This window comes from Aegilops tauschii, chromosome 7 (genome assembly GCF_002575655.3).
Source record: "Aegilops tauschii subsp. strangulata cultivar AL8/78 chromosome 7, Aet v6.0, whole genome shotgun sequence".
Classification (NCBI taxonomy): Eukaryota; Viridiplantae; Streptophyta; class Magnoliopsida; order Poales; family Poaceae; genus Aegilops; species Aegilops tauschii.
The window spans coordinates 649,835,875-649,852,789 of NC_053041.3; positions in this window are offsets into that span (position 1 = coordinate 649,835,875).

The following is a 16,915-nucleotide window of genomic DNA, read 5'->3' on the forward strand; positions in this document are numbered from 1 at the left end:
TAATAGCAAAGTAGTATGGAAGTAACGGTAACAGTGGCAAAAGTAACAGTAATAGTTTTGTAGCAATCATAACAATGGCAACGGAAAAGTAACTAAGCAAAGATCAATATGAAACGAGCTCGTAGGCAATGGATCAATGATGGATAATTATGTCGGATGGCATTCATCATGCAACAGTTATAACATAGAGTGACACAGAACTAGCTCCAGTTGATCAATATAATGTAGGCATGTATTCCAAATATAGTCATGCATGCTTATGGAAAAGAACTTGCATGACATCTTTTGTCCTACCCTCCCGTGGCAGCGGGGTCCTATTGAAAACTAAGGGATATTAAGGCCTCCTTTTAATAGAGTATCCGACCAAAGCATTAACACTTAGTGAATACATGAACTCCTCAAACTACGGTCATCACCGGGAAGTGTCCCGACTATTGTCACTCCGGGTTGCCGGATCATAACACGTAGTAGCTGACTATAACTTGCAAAATCGGATCAAGAACACACATATATTCAAGGAAACATAAAGGGTTCAGATCTGAATTCATGGCACTCGGGCCCTAGTGACAAGCATTAGGCATAGTAAAGTCATAGCAACATCAATCTTAGAACATAATGGATACTAGGGATTAAACCCTAACAAAACTAACTCGATTACATGATAGATCTCTTCCAACCCATCACCGTACAGCAAGCCTACGATGGGATTACTCACGCACGACGGTGAGCATCATGAAATTGGTGATGACGTATGGTTGATGATGACGAGGGCGATGATTTCCCCTCTCCAGAGCCCCGAACGGACTCCAGATCTGCCCTCCTGAGGAAGAACAGGCGGCGGCGGCGACTCTGTATCGTAAAACGCGATGAATCCTTCTCTCTGATTTTTTTCCTCCCGAACATGAATATATGGAGTTGGAGTTGAGGTCGGTGGAGGTCCAAGGGGACCACAAGGACAGAGGGCGCGCCCCAGGGGGTGGGAGCGCCCTCCACCCTTGTGGACAGGGTGTGGGCCCCCGTCGGTTGATTCTTTCGCCAATATTTTTTATTTATTCCAAAAATGATCTCCGTGAAGTTTCAGGTCATTCAGAGAACTTTTATTTCTACACAAAAATAACATCATGGCAATTCTGCTGAAAACAACGTCAGTCCCGGTTAGTTCCATTCAAATCATGCAAATTAGAGTCCAAACCAAGGGCAAAAGAGTTTGGAAAAGTGGATACGATGGAGACGTATCTACTCCCCCAAGCTTAACCCATTGCTTGTCCCCACACAATTCAGTTGATAAACTGAAAGTGATAAAGAAAAACTTTTACAAACTCTATTTGATCTTGTTGTTGCAAATATGTAAAGCCAGCATTCAAGTTTTCAGCAAAGATCATGAACTAACCATATTCACAATAACATCCAGGTCTCACATTTACTCATATCAGTGTGATAATCAACTAGCGAGTAATAATAATAAATCTCGGATGACAACACTTTTTCAAAACAATCATGATATGATATAACAAGCTAGTATCTCGCTAGCCCTTTCTGAGACCGCAAAACATAAATGCAGAGCACCCCTGAAGATCAAGGACTGACTAGACGTTGTAATTCAGGGTAAAAGAGATCCAGTCACAGTCATACTCAATATCAATTAATAGCAATGCATACAAATGACAGTGGTGCTCTCTAACTGGTGCTTTTTATAATAAGAGGATGATGACTCAACATAAAAGTAAATAGATGTTCCCTTCGCGGAGGGAAGCAGGGATTTGCAGAGGTGCCAGAGCTCGGGTTTTTAAAACAGAGATAAATAATATTTTGAGCGGTATGCTTTCATTGTCAACATAACAACTAAGAGATCTCGGTATCTTCCATGCTACATACATTATAGGTTGTTCCCAAACAGAATGGTAAAGTTTATACTCCCCACCACCAACAAGCACACTCCACGGCTGGTCCGAAACAAAGGTACCGTCCAACTAACAACAATCCCAGCGGAGTTTTGTTTGCAATTATTTTGATTTGATTTGAGCATGGGACTGGGCATCCCGGTTACCAGCCATTTTCTCGTGAATGATGAGCGGAGTCCACTCATCGTGAGAATAACCCACCTAACATGAAAGATATAGACAGCCCTAGTTGCTACATGAGCGATTCGAGCATACAAAACAGAATTTCATTTGAAGGTTTAGAGTTTTGCACATGCAAATTTACTTGGAACGGCAGGTAAATACCGCATATAGGTAGGTATGGTGGACTCATATGGAACAACTTTGGGTTTGTGGAAGTGGATGCACAAGTAGTATTCCTGCTTAGTACAAGTGGAGGCTAGAAAAAGACTAAGGAGCGACCAACTAGAGAGCGACAACAGTCATAAACATGCATTAAGATTAACCAACACTGAGTGCAAGCATGAGTAGGATATAAATCACCATGAACATAAATATCATGGGGACTATGTTGATTTTGTTTCAACTACATGCGTGAACATGTGCCAAGTCAAGCCACTAGAATCATTCAAAGGAGGATATCATCCTATCATACTACATCACAACCATTTTAATAGCATGTTGGCACGCAAGGTAAACCATTATAAAATCCTAGCTAATTAAGCATGGCATGGGTAACTATAATCTCTAATTGTCATTACATAGGAGAGGTAAACCATTATAAAATCCTAGCTAATTAAGCATGGCATGGGTAACTAAAATCTTTTTGGCCTAAGTTTAGCTTTTGTCACCTGATCCTGGGGGTTCCACTGGTTAGCGAGCTCCTGCGGCTCCCATTGATAAATAGACTCCTGATAAGGATCAGGTGATGGCTCTAGCTCAGGATCTGGGGATCGTGTCCCCTCCCAGTATGCGTGAATGTCCGCTGGCAAAATGAAGTACCTGCCTGAATGAATATCGAACAAGGTAGGTGCAGGCAAGGTAATAATCTGAAAAGTATCCTCGCTGAATACCAGGTTGTATATGAGTCTCTTTTCCTTATCATAACAATAGACTTATGTGCTACCATGCTCTCATAATCTAAGTATATAGTGGGTAACAATTTCTCTCTTTTTTCATAGTTCCTAATGGGTATCTCGAAGCGTCTAGCAAGGCGGGAGGCGAAGATACCTCCAAAAATAGGACCCTTCGTACGGTTTAAACTTAACCATTTAGCAACCACAATGCCTAAACTGAAAGTTCTATCATAAAGTAAAGCATGGTGCAATATGGCATGGTCAGGAGCACTAAGGCCTCCACGGTCTCCACGACCAATTAAGCATCTACCAGCAAATAATGAGTAGTAGCGCAGAACAGGAAAATGTAAACTAGACACTCTTGCTTCCGACACCTTTCTCCTTTCCCCTACGGTAACTTCATTAATAAAATCTTCCACAGCACTAGGACGTGGTTCCTCGACGCTTCCCTCAAAAGGTAATTTTCAAACGTCACAAAAATCATAAAGCATCATTTCCTTATGCTCATCATATAAATAAAATTCTACCGTGGGTGTTGATCTCCTAGCATGAAAGTGAAAATTTTGCACAAAAGTATTAGTGAGTAGGAGGTACTGATCACACTTATCGTGGAGAAAGTCGGCGATGCCTACATTCTTAGCCAAAGAATAAAAATCCCCATAAATTCCGGCATCCTCCAAGAATGCATCACTTGGCCATTCACACGGACGAACCTCCACGGTGCGAGGAAGGTTGTACTTGGGTTTTTCCTTCTCTTCATTTTCTTTTTCCTTCGCACCCCAGCTCGAGGAGCCTCTCAACATTCTCCTCATCATTTTCTTCCTCTAAAATTTTCTGAAATTTTTAGTAACTCAAAATAAAAGTGAACCAAACTCAACAATATTGATAGCAACTACTCCTACAAGTGCCTAGAGGCTATATCATGCATCAAAATTACTTTGGACCATACAAATTTGACATGCAAGCTCAAGAACAGGGTCACCACAGCAGTAAAAATTTGCAATAAATAAAGCACTAGAACAAAAACTAATTGGACCATTGGAGGAGTCACGTACCGAAGAACAATCGCCCAAAGCAGTTTTGCAAATGAAGCTTTGCAAAAGGAGATAAAAAATGGCAGCAAAATGAGCAAGAACATGGGTTTGAGCTATGGGATGATTTTTTCTGGAGGAAGACGAAGTGGATGGGTGCTGGAATAAGTGGAGGGGACCCACGTGGGGCCTGCAAGACGGGGTGGCATGCCCAAGGGGGGTAGGGCGCGCCCTCCGTCCTTGTGGCCCACTGGTGCAGCCCCCTGGTGTGTTCTCAGTGCAAGAAATTCTCAAATATTTTATAAAAAATCATACCAAATTTGCAGGGCATTTGGAGAACTTTTATTTTCGGGATATTTGTTTTTATTGCATGGATAATTCAGAAAACAGACAGATAATACTATTCTTGCTTTATTTAATCTAAATAACAGAAAGTAAAAGGTGGGTACAGAAAGTTGTGCTTTCTAAATTCATCAATCTCATGCTCATCAAAAGGAATCCGTTAACAAGGTTAATCAAGTCTTATTAACAAACTTCTTCCGAATAACATGAATCCGGAGAATTTTTTGAATAACACTAGGTTACCTCAATGGGGATATGCATGTCCCCAACAATAAGAATATCATATTTCTTTTTGACAGTAGGAAGAGGGAATTCAAAACCTCCAATAGTAATAGTTGAAAATTTTCCAATAGAATTGATACTATGAACTTGAGTTTGTTTCTTCGGAAAGTGTACCGTATGCTCATTACCTTAAACATGAAAAGTGACATTGCCTTTGTTGCAATCAATAACAGCCCCTGCAGTATTCAAAAAGGGTCTACCTAGGATGATCGACATACTATCGTCCTCGGGAATATCAGGAATAACAAAGTCCGTTAAGATAGTAACGTTTGCAACCACAACAGGGACATCCTCACAATACCGATGGGTATAGCAGTTGATTTGTCAGCCATTTGCAAAGAGATTTTATTAGGTGTCAACTTATTCAATTCAAGTCTACGATATAAAGAGAAAGGCATAACACTAACACTGGCTCCAAGATCACATAAAGCAGTTTTAACATAGTTTCTTTTAATGGAGCATGGTATAGTTGGTATCCCTGGATCTCCTAGTTTATTTGGTATTCCACCCTTAAAAGTGTAATTAGCAAGCATGGTGGAAATTTCAACTTCTGGTATCTTTCTTTTATTTGTAACAATATCTTTCATATACTTAGCATAAGGAGGCATTTTAAGCATATCAGTCAAACACATACGCAAAAAGATAGGTCTAATCATTTCAAAAAAGCGCTCAAAATCCTCATCATCCTTTTTCTTCGATGGCTTAGGAGGAAAAGGCATGGGTTTCTGAACCCATGGTTCTCTTTCTTTACCGTGCTTCCAGCAACGAAATCTCTCTTATCATAACGTTGATTCTTTGATTGTGGGTTATCAAGATCAACAGCAGGTTCAATCTCTACATCATTATCATTACTAGGTTCAGCATCAACATGAACATCATCATTAACATTATCACTAGGTTCATGTTCATCACCAGATTGTGTCTCAGCATCAGAAATAGAAATATCATTGGGATTCTCAGTTGTGTCAATAACAGGTTCACTAGAAGCATGGAAAGTCCTATCAATTCTCTTTTTCTTTTTGTTAGAAGGACTAGGTGCATCAATATTAATTCTCTGAAAATCTTGCTCAACTCTCTTGGGATGGCCCTTAGGATACAAAGGTTCCTGGGTCATTTTACCAGCTCTAGTAAGGTGAGTTGTCAATTCAACCACACCTGGAGATTAATTATCTGCAGCAAGGTGATTAGTAGCACAGTAATATGATAATTTTGATGATAGCATCAGTAGCAATGGTAATGGTAACAATGATAGCAGTGATTTTGTAGCAGTAACGATAGCAGTAGAAACAGTAGTAACTTAGCAAGAACAATATAAGATAAATTCGTAGGCATTGGATCGGTGACTCGTTGGATGATATTTATCATGAGACAGTCATAACCTAGGGCGATACGACACTAGCTCCAGCATAAATATATTGTAGGCATGTATTCCGTAAATAGTCATACGCGCTTATGGAAAGAACTTGCATGACATCTTTTGTCCTACCCTCTCGTGGGAGGGGGGTCCTATTGGAAACTAAGGGATATTAAGGCCTCCTTTTAATAGAGAACTAGAACAAAGCATTAACACATGGTGAATACATGAACTCCTCAAACTACAGTTATCACCGGGAGTGGTCCAGATTATTATCACTCCGGGGTTGCCGGATCATAACACGTAGTAGGTAACTATAACTTGCAAGATCGGATCTAGAACATGGATATAATGGTGATAACATAAACGGTTCAGATCTGAAATCATGGCACCCGGGCCCAAATTGACAAGCATTAAGCATGGCAAAAGTCATAGCAACATCAATCTCAAAACATAGTGGATACTAGGGATCAGGCCCGAACAAAACTAACTCGATTACATGACTCATCCAACTCCTCACCGACCAGCGAGCCCAAGAAGGAATTACTAACTCCCGGTGGGGAGCATCATGGAATTGGCAATGGAGATGTGTTGGTGATGACGAAGATCAAAGATCCCCCTCTCCGGAGCCCCAAACAGACTCCAGATCTGGCCTCCCGATGAAGAATAGGAGACAGCGGCGGCTCCGTCTCGTGAAACATGATAAATATTTCTCCATGCTTTTTTTTTCTAGAATAATGTGATTTTATAGCGTCGGTTTCAGGGTCAGCGGGGCCACCAGGTGGGGACAACCCACCAGGGCGCACCTGGGGGGGGGGGGCAGGTGCACCCTGGTGGGTTGTGCCCACCCAGGTGCCCCCCTCAGGTGGCTCTTGGCTCCAGAAAGTCTTTTTATTGATAAAAAAAATCCTCGCAAAGTTTCGTTCCATTCCGAGAACTTATATTTTTGCACAAAAACAGCACCATGGTAGTTCTACTGAAAACAACATCAGTCCGGGGTTAGTTTCATTCAACTCATGCAAATCAGAGTCCAAAACAAGAGCAAAAGCGTTAGGAAAAGTAAATACGTTGGAGACGTATCAAACATATTCACCCTCTTTGAATTCCCGCTTTTGGATTCTTTTATCATGCTACCTTTTTACTTTCTGTTTGAAAATCTTGGCATTTTCATAAGCCTGGATTCTCCATTCATCTAAAGAGCTAATATCAAATAACCTCTTTTCACCGGCAAGTTTGAAATCATAGTTGAGTTTTTAATAGCCCAATATGCTTTATGTTCTAACTCAAGAGGTAAATGACAAGCCTTTCCATAAACCATTTTATAAGGAGACATACCCATGTGATTTTTATAAGCTGTTCTGTAGGCCCAAAGTGCATCATCCAATTTCTTGTACCAATTCATTCGGGATCTATTCACAGTCTTTTGCAATATTAATTTTATTTCTCTATTGCTAAGTTCAAGTTGACCACTAGATTGAGGATGATAAGGGGATGCAATTCTATGGTTAACATCATACTTGGCAAGCAGTTTACGGAAAGCACCATGAATAAAGTGTGAACCACCATCAGTCATTAAGTACCTAGGGACTCCAAATCTTGGGAAAATAACTTCCTTAAGCATTTGAATAGAGGTGATTTGACTAGCACTACTAGTTGGAATATCTTCTACCCGCTTAGTAACATATAATCAACAACAACCAAAATATGAGTATACCCATTAGAGGAAAGAAAAGGTCCCATGTAATCAAATCCCCAAACATCAAAAGGTTCAAAATCAAGTGAATAATTCATATGCATTTCTTGACGCTTACCAATATTACCTATTCTTTGACATACATCACAAGATAGGACAAACTTACGAGCATCCTTGAAAAGAGTAGGCCAATAAAAACCAGATTGTAATACCTTGTGAGCAGTTCGGTCTCCCGCACGATGCCCTCCATAAGCTTCAGAGTGACATTTCCGTAGGATTTGTTCCTGTTCATGCTGAGGTACACAATGTCTAATAATACCATCTACTCCTTTATAAATATGTGTTTCATCCCAAAAGTAATGTCTTAAATCACAGAAGAGTTTTTTCTTTTGTTGGTATGTGAAGCTAGGGGTATGTATTTAGCAACAATATAATTAGCATAGTCAGCATACCAAGGTGTACTATTAGAAACATTTATTGCAGCTAGTTGCTCATCAGGAAAACTATCATCAATAGGTAGCGGGTCATTAAGAATATCTTCCATCCTAGAAAAGTTATCCGCTACGGGGTTCTCAGCTCCTTTCTAATATGTAAATCAAATTCTTGCAGCAAAAGAACCCATCTAATGAGTTTAGGTTTAGCATCTTTCTTTTCCATAAGATATTTTATAGCAGCATGATCAGTGTGAACAATTACTTCGGAATCAACAATGTAAGATCTAAATTTATCACAAGCAAACACAATTGCTAAAAATTCTTTTTCAGTAGTAGCATAATTTCTTTGGGCATTGTCTAGAGTTTTACTTGGATAATGGATAAAATTTATTTTCTTATCAACCCTTTGTCCTGAAACAACACCAACAACATAATCACTAGCATCACACATAATTTAAAAGGCAAGTTCCATTCAGGTGGTTGAACGATAGGTGAAGTAATCAAGGCTTTCTTTAGTGTATCAAAAGCTTCTACACAATCATCATCAAAAACAAAAGGAACATCCTTTTGTAAAAGATTTGTAAGAGGCCTAGAAATTTTAGAGAAATCTTTAATAAACCAGCAAGACCAAGGAAACTACAGATACCTTTAATATCTTTAGGACATGGCATTTTCTCAATTGCATCAAACTTAGCTTGATCCACCTCAATACCTCTTTCAGAAATTTTATGGCCCAAAACAATACCTTCGTTAACCATGAAGTGGAACTTCTCCCAATCCAAGACAGGATTAGTTTGCTCACATCTCTGCAAAACTTGATCAAGATTGCTTAAACAATCATCAAGAGACTTCCCATAAACAGAAAAGTCATCCATGAAAACCTCAACAATCTTTTCAAAAAAATCAGAGAAGATAGCAGTCATACTTCTCTGAAAGGTAGCAGGTGCATTGCATAAACCAAAAGGCATATGTCTATAGGCATAAGTTCCAAAAGGAAAAGTAAAAGTGGTTTTTTCTTGATCGGGTTGTGAGACAGGTATTTGAGAGAAACCAGAATATCCATCGAGAAAGCAAAAGTGTGTGTGCTTAGACAATCTCTCTAACATTTGATCAATAAAAGGCAGAGGGTAATGATCTTTTCTAGTTGCTTTGTTTAATTTTCTAAAATCAATTACCATTCTATAGCCTGTAACAATTCTTTGCGGGATAAGTTCATTTTTATCATTGGGAACAACAGTAATACCTTCTTTCTTAGGGACAAAATGAACAGGACTTACCCATCTACTATTAGCTATGGGATAGATCATATCTGCTTCCAGAAGCTTTAATATTTCAGTTCTTACCACTTCTTTCATCTTAGGATTTAACCGTCGTTCGGGATTAACAACAGGCTTAGCATCAGGTTCCATATTAATCTTGTGCTAACATAGAGTGGGACTGCCCTTAAGATCATCAAGAGTATATCCAATAGCAGCTCGGTGCTTCCTCTGAATTTTCAATAATCTTTCTTCTTCATGTTCTAAAAGGTTAGCACCAATAATAACAGGATATATCTTTTTCTCATCAAGATAAGCATATTTCAAAGTATTAGGCAATTGTTTTAGTTCAAACACAGGATCACCTTTAGGTGGAGGAGGGCCTCCTAGAGTTTCAATAGGCAAGTTGTGCTTAAGCAGAGGTTGTTGTTCAAAGAAGATTTTATCTATTCCATTTCTTTCGTGCATATGCATATCATTTTCATGGTCTAGCAAATATTTTTCTAAAGGATTAGTAGGAGGTATAGCAATAGAAGCAAGACCAATTATTTCATCTTCGCTAGGCAATTCTTTTTTATGAGGTTTTCTACTAAACTTGGAAAAATTAAACTCATGAGACTCACCACCAAAACCAACACCGACCGTTTGTTTACTACAGTCTATAGTAGCATTGACGGTGTTCAAGAAAGGTCTACCAAATATTATGGGACACAAGTCATCTTGTGGGGAACCAAGGACTAAGAAATCAGTAGGATATTTTGATTTTCCGCACAAGACCTCAACATCTCTAACAATCCCAAGTGGAGTGATGGTGTCTCTATTAGCCAGTTTAATAGTAACATCAATGTCTTCTATTTCAGCGGGTGCTATGTCATTAATAATTTCTTGATAGAGAGTAAAAGGGGTAGCACTTACGCTAGCACCTATATCACATAAACCATGATAACAATGATCTCCTATTTTGACTGAGACAACAGGCATGCCTATAACAGGTCTATGTTTGTCTTTTGTATCTGGTTTAGCAATTCTTGCGGCTTCACCGATAAGGGAAATAACATGACCATCAACATTATCGACCAAGAGATCTTTAACCATAACAACACTAGGTTCTACTTTGATTTTCTTAGAGGGTTTAGGTGCTTTGATATTACTTTTGCAAAGCACAGTTGAAGCCTTAACATGTTCCTTTATCCTAACAGGGTAAGCTTTTTTTTCAATATAACCAGTAGGCACAACTGGATCAACATTGTAAAAGATAGTTTCTTCTTTAACTACTACTGGTTCTTTAGTTTCTTCTGTAACAGGGGGATGATATTTAAACCACTTCTCTTTAGGGAGATCAACATGAGTAGCAAATGATTCACAAAAAGAGGCTACTATCTCGGAGTCATGTCCATATTTAGTGCTGAACTTTTGAAAAGTATCGGTATTCATAAAAGATTTAATATAGTCAAAATTAAGCTTAGTACCTGACTCTTTACCTTCGTCGAGTTCCCAATATTCACAGTTGTGTTTAATTCTTTCTAAAAGATCCTACCTGAATTCAATAGTCTTCTTCATAAAAGAACCAGTACAAGAAGTATCGAGCATGGATTGATCATTACGAGAACGCCGGGCATAGAAGTTCTGAATAATAATTTTTCTTGAGAGCTCATGATTGGGGCATGAATATAACATTGACTTAAGCCTCGCCAAGCTAGAGCGATACTTTCTCCTTCACGAGGCCAAAAATTATGTGACAAATGTTTCCTACAAGCAGTGGTAGTTATCACCACTTGCGTTTTGTATGTTGTATGTAGTATCTGTCGAAACCAAGAGTATGTACGTGTAGTATGTAGTATATATCAGTGATTATGTAGTATATATACTAATTTTTGGGTAGTATGTACCATATTTTGAGTATGCTTTTTTTATGTACAAATATGTACGTATTTCACAAATATAACAAAAACTATGGACTCATATGCAATTTTTCATGTAACTTGCTTTGAAATATCTTAGATATAGTATATGAACATATTTAAAATAATAATATAGTATATATAGTACCACATGGTAGTATATGAGATATGTGGGGTAACTACCACTAGGTGGTAGGATGGATTTTCCCTATATATATATATATATATATAAAATTCCGATCACGATGAACTAGATGCATAGGATAATTTTTTTGATGGAACTCCAGCTTCAAGCGATTCCGATTCCAAGATCCAATATCATCGCATAGCCTATACCATGGCAATGCTCTTCCCTTCAAAGATAAAGGGAAAACATTCTTCTTTACTTCATCTCCAGGTAAACCTGCAAGCTTAAATAATCCACAAATTTCATCCACATATATTGAGTGCATATCAGGATGTTTAGTTCCATCTCCTGCATGCGGATTAGCTAGCAGTTGTTTTATCATACCCGAAGGAATTTCATATTCAACATTTTCAGTAGGTGCAGTAGGTTGAGGGGAAATTAGTGGTGTTTCCAGTCGAGGTGAAGATTGACGATGCCATAGACCTAGGGTAGGGTCATAGGCCTGACCTATACGCCCTACCCAAGGTCACTACCCTAGAAGCAAAGACATTCAAAGTACATAAGAGAGTATCAATTGAAGTCATCAAGTGCAATCCACTCGACCAGTCATCTCACTTGGATACCTCCCCCCTCTTAGTTTTCACTCGACCAAGACGAAGCCATTCGACCATACAAGAAACCACTCGAAGTACAGAAGACCAGGAGTCACTCAGGATGGCAACGGTTTGGCGTTCACTCTGTAGTCTTAAAGGTTATTAAATACACTTTATAGCTGGCGTTATTAGTAACGCCCTATCTTAATGTACATTGAACCCCTGTAACGGAGGTGAGCTGGGGTCCTGGTGCACTCTATATAAGCCACCACCCTCCTCTGGGATAAGGGTTCGCACCCCCTGTAACACACACACACACCCATATTCCAGTCGACCGCCTCAGGGCACCGAGACGTAGGGCTTTTACCTCCTCCGAGAGGGGCCTGAACTCGTAAACTCGTGTGTACAACCTTGCCGTAGCTAGGGCCTCGCCTCCTCATACGTACCCCCTATTCTTACTGTTACCATGACAGTTGGCGCCCACCTTGGGGCAAAGCGTCTTAGCGACTTCCGGCGAGGTTGCATTTTCTCCGATCTTCATCAACATGCTTTCCGGCGGCGGTTTGATCATGGCCCGCGAGTTCCGACTCGGCACGCTCACTTTCGTCGTCGATGACTCTGCCTGGCTCCAGGAAGCCCCCCTCGACGTCGACGCTCTCCCGATCCGTGGTTCATCGCACTTCCGCGCGAGTGCCTGCGGCGTCCTCCTTCGGCAGCCGTCGACCCCATATCGGTCGGTCCTCGTAGTGCCTTCTCACTTCGTTGGACGCCGCCGCAAGCGATCTGGTTGGTCGCGGCTCCAACGGTGGGTGAAGCACGCGGTGGCACGTCAGACGGACACCCCCCAAGTCGCGGCAATCGAGCCCGACGTATTTCACTACGGTCCAGTCGACCTGTCGACTGACTTTGCAGACACATTTTCCAAGAGCGGGAGCTGTAACCCCGTGGCAGAAGTCCTTATGGTCGACTCACATCGCAGCCCACCTGGTTTCCGTCGCGGCGGCGGCAATGGTGGCGGCGATGGCCCGTCATTCTGCCATGAGGAGTATCAGCCCCAACCTCTCAACTCGCAGCAGAGGGAAGAGCTGCACCGCCGCAACATGGAGGCCCTCCAGACCCCCATCTTAGGGGAGACCGCCGAGGCTTGGGCCTTGGAGGCAGTGCACCTGGCCACGCTGGCAGAGCGCACTCGTTTGGAGAATCTCCAACATTCTGTCGACGAGCGTGCCCGTCGACCGATCCCTGAATCCAGTCGACGTCCACGACAATTGTTTCCACCGGAAACTCAGGTATTCCGCACTCCGATCTAGAATCTTGCAACTACTACTCGTATCGCAGAGTCTATTCAGCTGTCCCGTTCAGAAGCTGGAAGGGGTTTGGAACAGATCAGAGCGCTGCTCCGAGCAGCAGGAGACCTGAACTCCGCCATTTCTCAGTCGCGGAACAGGATCCACATCAAATCGGTAAGGGCAGATACTGTTCAGTCGGCACACAGTCCTGGGTCGCCTTTGCGACGTGAAGATCGTGATCACCGCCGAGATCGGCACCTGGGAAGAGCTCATGGAGAGTATGATCGTCAGTACGCTCGCGACAACCACCGTCGAGCGCCTTCGCCCCTTTCGAGGGATGGGTCATTCGCGCCCCGGTGGTATGATGACAGGCGTCCGTATGGTAATGACCGTAGTGTTCCAGTCGACCCAAGAGAGCCTGGTTTCGATGCAAGGTTGGTCCTTGTTCAGGGTTTGGTCGACCGGAATAGAGCATACAGAGAGGGGCTGGATAGAGATAGGCCCAGCGGAAGCAGGGTCCACGTTTCTGGCCCTGAGTGTTTCGGAAGAGCCATCAGAGCCGCTGAGCTCCCTCACAACTTCAGATAGGCGACTGGCGTCAGTAAGTTCACAGGAGAATAAAAGCCCGACACTTGGCTTGAAGACTACCGAGTGGCTGTGCACATTGGTGCCGGCAGCGATGAGGTGGCCATGAAGCACCTCCCTCTGATGCTTGAAGGTTCTGCCAGGGCCTGGCTGAATCAGCTGGCCCCTGGGAGCATTTTGAGTTAGGATGAGTTGGCCCAAGTGTTTACCAGAACATTTGAGGGCACCTGCAAGAGACCTGCTGGTTTGCCCGAATTGCAGCATTGCGTGCAGAAACCGAATGAGACCTTGAGATACTATATCCAAAGATGGATCACTTTGCACCACACAGTGGAGAATGTATCAGATCACCAAGCAGTCTGTGCCTTTAAAGAAGGCATTCGCTACAGAGAGCTCAATCTGAAGTTCGGTCGAACACGAAATATGTCTCTGGCTCGGATGATGGAGATTGCCACCAAGTACGCTAACGGCGAAGAAGAAGACCGACTCCGGAGTGGCAAGAACAGACCAGTCACCCAGGACACCGGAGGAGGAAATTCCAGTTGGAAGCAGAAGCGAAAGGCTGAGGCAGCAGGCCCTGCCAAGGCAGCAGTGTTGAACCAAGGAAAGTTTGAAGGGGAAGCCCAAAGGGCCTTGGATCCCTAAGAAAGTGAAGGATCAAGCAGGAAATGATGTGATGGATTTGCAGTGTCATATACACACCAAAAAGGATGAGGAGGGGAACCTGCTTCTCCCCAAGCATACGACTCGACAATGTCGATTCCTAATCCAGAGCTTCCGAGAAAGCCAACCCAGTGAAAAGGACAAAGAGTCCGATAAGGAGGAAGACAAAGACGATGATGGTGGTTACCCCAATGTAAATGCCACCTTGGTGATTTTTGCTGATCTCGAGAGCAAAAGTCGACTGAAAGTCATTAACACAGAGATGAACATGGTTGCTCTGGCGACACCAAAGTATTTGAAGTGGTCAAAAACCCCTATTACATTCAACCAGTCCGAACATCCGCCACGCGTTGCTACCCCTGGGCGGCAAGCGTTGGTGGTGGACCCAGTCGTTGGGGGCACCTGACTGACCAAGGTTTTGATGGATGGTGGCAGTGGTCTGAATATCCTGTACTCTGAGGCCCTCAAAGGGATGGGCATCCCGATGTCCAAGCTCAGCGAGAGCAACATGCGATTCCATGGAGTCATCCGAGAAAGAAAGCCGACTCACTCGGTCAGATCACTCTTGACTTGGTTTTCGGCGATGAGAAGAATTATCGCAAGGAAAAGTTGACGTTTGAGGTAGTGGATTTCGAAAGTGCCTATCATGCCATTCTAGGCAGACCTGCCTATGCTAGCTTCATGGCTAGACCGCGTTATGTGTACCTGAAGATGAAGATGCCTGGCCCCAAAGGCGTGATCACGGTCACCGGTAACCGGCAGAGAGCAGAAGATTGTCTTCAGGACGGGCAGATGGCAGCAGTGGAGTTTCAAGAGTACCAAAAGACAGCAGATCCGAGTGATTTGCTGCGTGCCAAGAGGCCTGCCTCGGAGTCCGCATTTCAGTCGGTCGGTGAGACCAAGCCAGTCCACATTCACCCGACCGACCCCAATGCTGCTCCGACCCATATCTCAACGACGCTCGACAGCAAATAGGAAGAAGCGCTCATCCAGTTCCTCCGTGAGAACTGGGACATCTCTGCATGGAAGCCATCTGACATGCTAGGTGTACCCAGGGGACTGGCTAAGCACCGTTTGCGAGTCGACCCAAAGGCAAAACTTGTTAAGGAGCATCTCCGTCGGTCCACCGCGGAGAAAAGAAAGTCAATTGGCGAGGAGGTGGCTCGGCTTCTGGCTGCCGAGTTCATCCGCGAGATATACCACTCCGAGTGGCTCGCCAATGTCGTTATGGTCCCCAAGAAAGATAAGTCACTTCGAATGTGTATTGACTTCAAGCACATCAATCGGGCCTGCCCGAAAGATCATTTTCCTCTGCCCTGCATCGACCAGATAGTCGACTCAACTGCGGGATGTGAGCGACTGTCCTTTCTGGACGCTTATTCCGGGTACCATCAGATCCGACTGTATGGACCCGTTGAGATAAAGACAGCTTTCATCACCCCGTTCGGGTGTTTTTACTATGTTTCTTTGCCCTTTGGCTTCAAGAATGCTGGTGCCACATTCATGCGTATGATTCAGAAGTGCCTGCTCACTCAAATCAGTCGAAATGTGGAAGCATACATGGATGACATAGTGGTTAAGTCACACAAAGGTTCTGACCTGCTGACTGACCTCGTTGAAACCTTTGCCAATTTAAGAAGATATGATATCAAGCTCAATCCATCAAAATGCACATTCGGAGTCCCCGGTGGAAAGTTACTCGGTTTTCTCGTTTCCGAATGAGGGATCGACACGAATCGAGAGAATATTGGCACAATCCTCCGAATGAAGCGCCCAGTGCGTGTGCACGATGTTCAGAAGCTTACTGGTTGTTTGGCTGCATTGAGCCGATTCATTTCATGCCTCGGTGAAAAGGCACTGCCTCTTTACCGATTGATGAAGAAGTCTGACAAGTTCGAGTGGAATGATGAAGCTGAAGCAGCGTTTGAAGAGCTCAAAGCCCTGCTTTCCACCCAACCGGTGCTGGCTGCTCCAGTCAGCAAGGAGCCTTTACTACTTTACATCGCAGCCACGAGACAGGTTGTTAGCACAGTGCTCACGGTCTAGCGGGAAGAAGGCAAAGCCTTCAAAGTTCAGTGCCCCGTGTATTACATTTCAGAAGTCTTGACCCCGTCCAAGCAGAGATACCCTCATTATCAGAAGCTTGTTTATGGGATTTACCTGACCACGAAGAAGGTTGCACACTATTTCTCTGACCACTCAGTTTTAGTCGTCAGCGACGCTCCATTGTCAGAAATTCTGAATAACAGAGATGCAACTGGTCGAGTGGCAAAATGGGCGATTGAACTCCTTCCTTTAGATATCAAGTTTGAGGCAAAGAAGGCCATCAAGTCTCAAGCGATTGCAGTTTTCCTTGCATAATGGATAGAACAACAGCAGCCGACTCAGATTCAGTCGGAATATTGGACC